The sequence below is a fragment of the Eubalaena glacialis genome, chromosome 3 (assembly GCF_028564815.1).
Source record: "Eubalaena glacialis isolate mEubGla1 chromosome 3, mEubGla1.1.hap2.+ XY, whole genome shotgun sequence".
In the NCBI taxonomy this organism is placed as follows: domain Eukaryota; kingdom Metazoa; phylum Chordata; class Mammalia; order Artiodactyla; family Balaenidae; genus Eubalaena; species Eubalaena glacialis.
Genome location: NC_083718.1, coordinates 117,296,754 through 117,303,770, shown reverse-complemented (window position 1 = coordinate 117,303,770; position 7,017 = coordinate 117,296,754). Strand labels below are relative to the sequence as shown.

The 7,017-nt window shown below is 39.1% G+C and overlaps 1 non-coding gene across 1 annotated transcript; it reads right to left on the bottom strand.

The window, feature by feature from the left end:
* Positions 1–5,303: 5,303 nt before the first annotated feature.
* LOC133089234 (U6 spliceosomal RNA) lies at positions 5,304–5,412 on the bottom strand. The gene has a single exon (XR_009700615.1). It is a non-coding gene; the product is annotated as a U6 spliceosomal RNA (small nuclear RNA).
* Between the last annotated feature and the right edge of the window lie 1,605 nt (positions 5,413–7,017).

Sequence of the window (7,017 nt, the reverse complement as noted above, 5' to 3'; positions counted from 1 at the left end):
TGACCAGTGACTCTGAATCCTCCCAGGTTTCTATGTGTTTAGAATGAGCCACATGGTGATAAACGGTGATCAATCCCATTTCTGCCATTGCCCCTTTAGCAAGAGGGTAGCTCTGCCAGTCACTTGCCAATCAATTTCACAGAATGTAGGTTGTGCCTCACCCAATTCGTCTCCTAATTAATGGAGTGACAAAATTTTGACATTTTGTTGGCTTCTCTGGCTCTTGTGGGAATTGGGGGAAGAGAATTGAAGGAGATTCAGGAGAAGGGGGAGAGTGAGTAAGGAGAGAAAAATACATACTGATTTAATGGGTCCTTGCCAATTCTTAGCTAATAACAATTTTTTAAATAAATAATTTTTTAATTATAAAAGCAATATGTGTTCAGGGCAGAGAATCTTTAAAAAATACTGGAAAGTATAAAGAATAAAATGTACACCACTTTAAGTTTGATCTGGTTTTTTTTTTTTTTCATGTGATGAAAACCTCAATGCCATCTAGCTTAAATGATTAGATAATATATTAGCTCATTCTAAAATTAGGGAAGACTTCAGTGCCATTTTAATTCAGAAATGTGACAATGCCACCAGATACAAGGTCGCATGACACCTCTGCGCCATATTCTGTGTGTCAGTTACCCTTAAGGCCAACTTGCTTCTACAGTCACAAAATCTCTTCCGATATCACCTGGGACTTCATGTTTCCTCATCCATGATCAGGGAGAGAGAATGGGTATCTACCACCCAACTAAAATCCTTCAAGTCTTTCTAATTGGTTCAAATGAAAGTACATGCTTATCTCTGAATCAGACATTAATGCCAAGATAATGATTGCACTAAATGGCATGGGCCTGGATTATGTGTCTACCTCTAACCGAATAAGCATAACTAGAGGGATGGGATCATGCTGATTAGCCTCTCTCAGTGATGGGCCACCTATGGAACTCAAGGTAAAAGTCAGCCTTATCAAATTGCATGGCTGTCGCACCTGGTATGGAGGTACAGAGGATAATGGGATGGATGCTGGGGAGTCAGTCACAATGTCTTCCATACACTGGAAACCCAATTGCCTAGGGAAGAACCATTGTTGGTATTTTTGCTATATAGCTCTGAACATACGCATATACTTTGCGTGTGTGTTTGTGTGTGTATTGAAAATTAGAAATATACTATATATACTATTTTATATATTCTTTATTTTTCACTGAAAAATATATCCAGAGTTTTCTCATGTCATCAAATATTCTAAAAATTATTCAAAAGGCTGCATAAAATTTAAATAACTCCCTGAGTTTGAAAATTTACTGAGTTGTTTCATTTTTCATCCTTACAAATTAAGCTACAATAAATAAATTTGCACATATATCAGTGTTCATATCCAAGCTTGTTTCCATAGGATAGAATACAAGAAGTAGAATCGGAGAGTGAAAGAATATAAACAAAGCCTTTGGACACTTACTACAAAATGAACACCTTAAAATATTGTGCCAATTTTACATTCTTGGCAATAATATACATTAGTGTATTTAACTATCCACACCTGTTATATTTCTAAAGCCTCAAAGTATTAAAAAATATTATTTGGATTAGTAGTTAAATCTCTGGGGGAAAGTGAAAGGAGAGATCAGTGATTTATTAAAAACTTGGAATTCAGAACATAGAAGCTCTTGATTTTTCAACCCTTGATGTCTGGGCCTAGACTAATAGGAAACACAAAATAACATCATATTTGTGTGAAGAAGAAAAGTAAAGTCCCCAGGGTCTACAGTATGCTACTCTACTAGTTTTGACTCTTTGGTACGTAAATCACTGGCCTGCAATTTGAGCCGGCTTAGGCAAAAAGGTAAATTTATTGTCTCTTGTGACAGGGAAGAGTAAGAGTGTAATTGGGAATGACTAGAACAAAAGATTTGATCGTACCAGGATCCATCCTCTCCTACTGTTACCTCACCTTTATCCATGTCTCCTACTGCAAATCGGAATTCTCTGAGAAGCTAGGACCCCAGTTGCCAAAACCTTCTGAGTCTGCATTTTCAAACCTTCACTACCAGAAAGCCTCACCTAAGCCTCAATTTCAAAGATCCAGGGCTATACCCTGATTGTTTAGGCTCAGTTCATCTGCAGATCCTTGCTTTAAAGATGGTTAAGGTGGACTTCTGTAGAACAACTAGTTGCTACTTGATTGGCAGCCCCTTACATCAGAGACATGATCTAAGTAGGGAAGAGCAGGTTCTCTAGAGGAGAATGGCATTATCAGAAGAAGAGGGAAGACATGCTAAGTGGACACTAATAACTCATCATATAAATGTGATCTTTTAAAATCCTTAATGCCATGCCATAGTTACTACCATAAATGGGTAGAGGAGGAAACTAAGATTCATAGAAATCAAATTAATTGCCTTGGGTCTCAGTGCCTCTCTGTCTCTGTCTCTGTTGCTCGCTCTCTCTCTCTCTCTCTCTCAGACACACACACACACACACACACACACACACACACACCACAGTGATGGAGCTGGAATTTAAATCCCAGTCAGTCTAATTCTAAGTCTTATGCTCTTTCACTAATTATACATTAAACACTCTTTAGCAATGTGGCTATTATATGAATAAAGATACAATGATTAGATAGCAGGCAATAACAATCACCCCACCACCTCCACACACATACATGAACGACCTCCACCATGTGTTTATACACTCTCCTGGCTTGCTTCTAATCCAGGTGAGAGAATGTTTCATGTGTGTCCCCCATCAGCTCTGTCTCCATAAGCCCCAACTGCCTAGGGCTGCCATGAATCACAGAGGAACAAGAAGAAGGAGGGCACAAGTTGGAGGAAACAGACAACCTATCCTCAGCCCTCTCCAGGTCAAGATCTAACCTTCACTCTAGGAAGAGATGCTGAATTTCCATCTGACCACCTTTCAGTCATTTTCTCTTCTGCACTCCAGGACAGTGGGCTAACTCTTCCCAGAAGTGCACAAAATGGCTTCTTAGCATCACAGAAGAGCCTATAGATTCAGTCTAGTCTGTTCATCTCATTTTATGGCCTAGGGGAATAATAACCAGAGAGATTAAATGACCTGCCCAAGTTAAAACCTAACGTCATGAGCAAATTCAAATTCAAGGCTTCCATCTCCCAGGCTAGTGATCTCCCACTCCCACATGGATGTTTCAGTCACTCCAGAGAAGAGTGAGCTCTGAGGGTAAAAATTAACATCAGGAAGAAGCTCCAGAGAAAATCATAAAGGACAATGAGTATCTGTGCAACCTTCAAAGAGTATCCCATTGTCTCCTTGGAAAGAGATGAACTTGTATCTACTGATAGCAGTGTAAAAGGAGTAACTGAGGACAGCAGTGGAATTGGGAAGTCAACAAACATTTATTACATACCTGTTAGGTGTCCAAACACCTTTTCTGTGCAAGGTGCTGGGGACAGAGCAATAAACAACACAGGTATGGTCACTGGCCTCAGTGACCATGCTAACAAAGATTGCTAACAAAGAAAGCAATCTAGCAGGGAAGATAGACTTTAAACAAAAAGTCACAGGTGTGATGGCTATTTTGAAAGGTCAAGTGCAGGATCCTGTGGGAATGCAAAGCCCATCTATGGCAGTAGGAACGGCCACTCAGAACAGGGGAGTTTAAGCTGAGACTTGAATGATGAGTAGGGTATACTCAGGGGCATGTGGAGCGCAGTAGTGAGCCAAGCAATAGTGTATAAAGGCCTGGAGGTGAAAGAAAGTGATGATGTGGGGATCTGAGAGCAGGTCCCTGTGGCTGGAGCGTAGAGTGAGGGAGAGGGTGGAACAACTGCCTGGAGAGGCAAGTAGGGACCAGAGTATACAGAGCTCCACGAGCTATGTTCAAGAATTTGCTTATCCTAAGGACAATAAGAAGAGTTTTAAGCAGAGAGAGGCAGAATCATCTCTGCATTTTAAAAGATCATTCTAACATCAGCATCAAGAGATTAGAAGGGACTGAAACTGAACATGGTGAAAAACCTCTTAGGAGGTGCTTACACTTGTCAGATTAAACCATGGTGGTGGCTTAGATGTGAACGTTAGCAGAAAGGAAGAGGGGACTCAAGATTCGCTTCCATTGTTCCCTGAACCATGCATAACAGAAAAAGCAAAATTATACCTAAAGTCTATACATGGCGGGCAGGGGGGTCTCTGAAAATTGAGATAAAAAAGAATCCAAACAGGAATCCCTCCTGTTTCCTGGGAAAGGATTAGAGAAATGAGTACACAGAAGAAAAATAAAATTAGGTGTAGTGATTCTGATCCACAGACACCATTTCCTGGCCAGATGCTGCTGTGGAACTTTCAGAAACACCCACTAAAATCATAAATGAAAATCACATATTCGTAACAATTAATGAGAATACAGGCTGACTGTGCAATGTGGATGAAGATTTTGATTTACCCATGGAAGATGGAAATATATATGATAGAGGAAAACAGTACCCAGAAATGTGATAAACATTTGCATGAAAATGAGCCACTAGAAAAACTCAATACTTCTTCAATACTTTATGCACCAAATTATCTTCAGAGCAGTCAAAAAGAAAAAATAATAAATAATCATAGTGCATTTTCCTGCCATTAATTTTGTCACAAAATTTCTGTTGACTTCAGTGGAAGTTCTGCATCTAGAATGTGGCCCAGGAAATATTTATAGTCTGTAACTCAGAGACCAAAGACCTTGAACATCAAGAAAATCTCTTACCCTTATTTATATACACTGTTCTTTATCACGAAGGAAGAGCTGGTACCCATTCCAACTAACCAATCATTATGCAAGGAATATTCTGACTCACCCAGCATCTTTAATCAGTAAATGCTGTGCCAATGGAAAGAGAGCGGGAAGAAGTCACAGCAACCATTAATAAAAAATGACTAGGGCTTTCTATCAACAGAAGCATCATTAGAAAATGTATGGTAGGAAAATAGTAGGCTGTAGATTTGTGGTGGCAGGGATGGCAATGGAATACTAACATTTATACCCTCTTAACCACTTTGTTTTAAAATGATGCCAGATTTCAGGTAACTACATACGTGGTTAATACATTTTGCATTTTGCATTTTCAATTTCTTGCTAAATTCCTGACTATAGTCTCAAAAGATGGGACTGCCTTACCTGACTCTTTGGCTCTCCCTCCAGCCTCCAAACACAAATTCTTCTATTTTTTTCCAGTTTTATTGAAGTATAATTGACATGTAACATTGTATGAGTTTAAGGTATACAACTTAATGATTTGATATATATATTTATTACAAAATTATTATCACAATAAGTTTAGTTTAAGAATAGGGAGTGTTTCATGAATTTGCATATTATCTTTGCATAGGGGCCATGCTAGTCTTCTCTGTATGGTTCAAATTTTTTAGTGTATGTGCTGTTGAGTCGAGCATCACAGATATTTCTAACAGGTAATTGACTGTCATTGTCTGAGCATATCTTCCATGAAGGCTTTGGTCAATTCATGGCAAAAGATAAATCAGATATGAAGGGGAAGAACCTCAGATTAATCCAATACTTTCTTGAAAAGTCTCCTCTTTTTGCTGCACTTCTACTCCCAATCATGAACCCTTGAGTAAATAACGAAAATACGATTCACATTTCCAATACACTGTGCAATCTGCATTTCAGCTGAGGATACTTCTTGGTCACACAGTAGACTTGTAATTCCAAAGTAACTGTATTGCATTTTGAAAGAAAACAAGGCAGTCACATTCCATTAACAGAAAGCCTTCTTGAGCGTGTCCCTTGGTAGGTTAAAGGGATCTGAGTCATGCGCTGAGGGTGAATGGGAGAATCATACGTTTATATAAAACACCTACAAATCTTAATAGGGGGATGAGCTAAAACTACAAAAGTCCCCATTACTGTACAACTTTTCAAGTATCACTAATGCATGTCACCAGTGGATTAACAGTATTCTGCTCTAATGGCATTTCTGCCCTATCATTAACCCAAGCATGGTCCAAAAAGTTACTTGAATATCCATAAACGAGCTTACTGCAGTTTATGTGACGTCCAGTTCTATCAGTTCAATAGGAACAACAGCATCAAATTCCTCATCTAGGCTCAGTTGTATGGATCTGAAGTCTAGAGATCAGATTCCCATTGTGTCAGTTTTCCATGCCTTGTTTTCAAAAGATCACGGCTCTGATCCTGTTATGCATAGTAGCATATGACTGCTAATGATATTTCACTATTAATGTATATCCTGGCTTCAGACAGAACCTGGATAGGTGGTGTTCTCAAATCACTACTCAGTCTACACTGGAAATTGTACTGGTTTTGATAAAAAGTAGTTGGAATATACCACCCACCAAAAAAAAAAAAAAAAAAGTCCTATATAATCTAAACTTCTATTGGAATTCCAGGATTTATGTCACTATTATAGAAAAACTCATTTTGGTTATAGCACCAACATGGCCAAATAAATGACTTCTAGATGCAAGAAGAAAATATTTGGCTAAGATAAATAGGTGTTCAAACAGGCCTCCTCAGCTTACTCGTTTTGCTATATGGAAAATGAACTAACCGAGTTTAATGTACACCAAATGAGATTGGAAGCCCGTTCTAATTCACTTCATTCTGTACCAGGAATGAGCAGTTTTTGATTTCCTTACATCCACCTTTATCCCCTACAGTGTATTCTCAATGAACTGGCCAAGTGATCCTTTTAAAATATACACCAGGTCATGTGACTTCTCTTCTCAAAATTCTTCCATGTCTCCCACTCTACAAACAGTGAAAGCCAGAGCCCTGGCAAAGGTCTACAGGGCTATACGGTCTGGTCTCTCTGGTCTATTTCTTACCCTCCCCTGCTCACTTTACTCCAGTCCCACTGGACACACTGCTTCTCAAACACAAACAGCATATTCACACCTCTGGACCTTTGCACTATTTGTCCCCTTTGACAGGAACACTCTTCCCTCTGACATCACATGACTCATTCCCTCACCTTCTTCAAACCTTGCTCAACAGTCACCATCTCAACAGGCAAC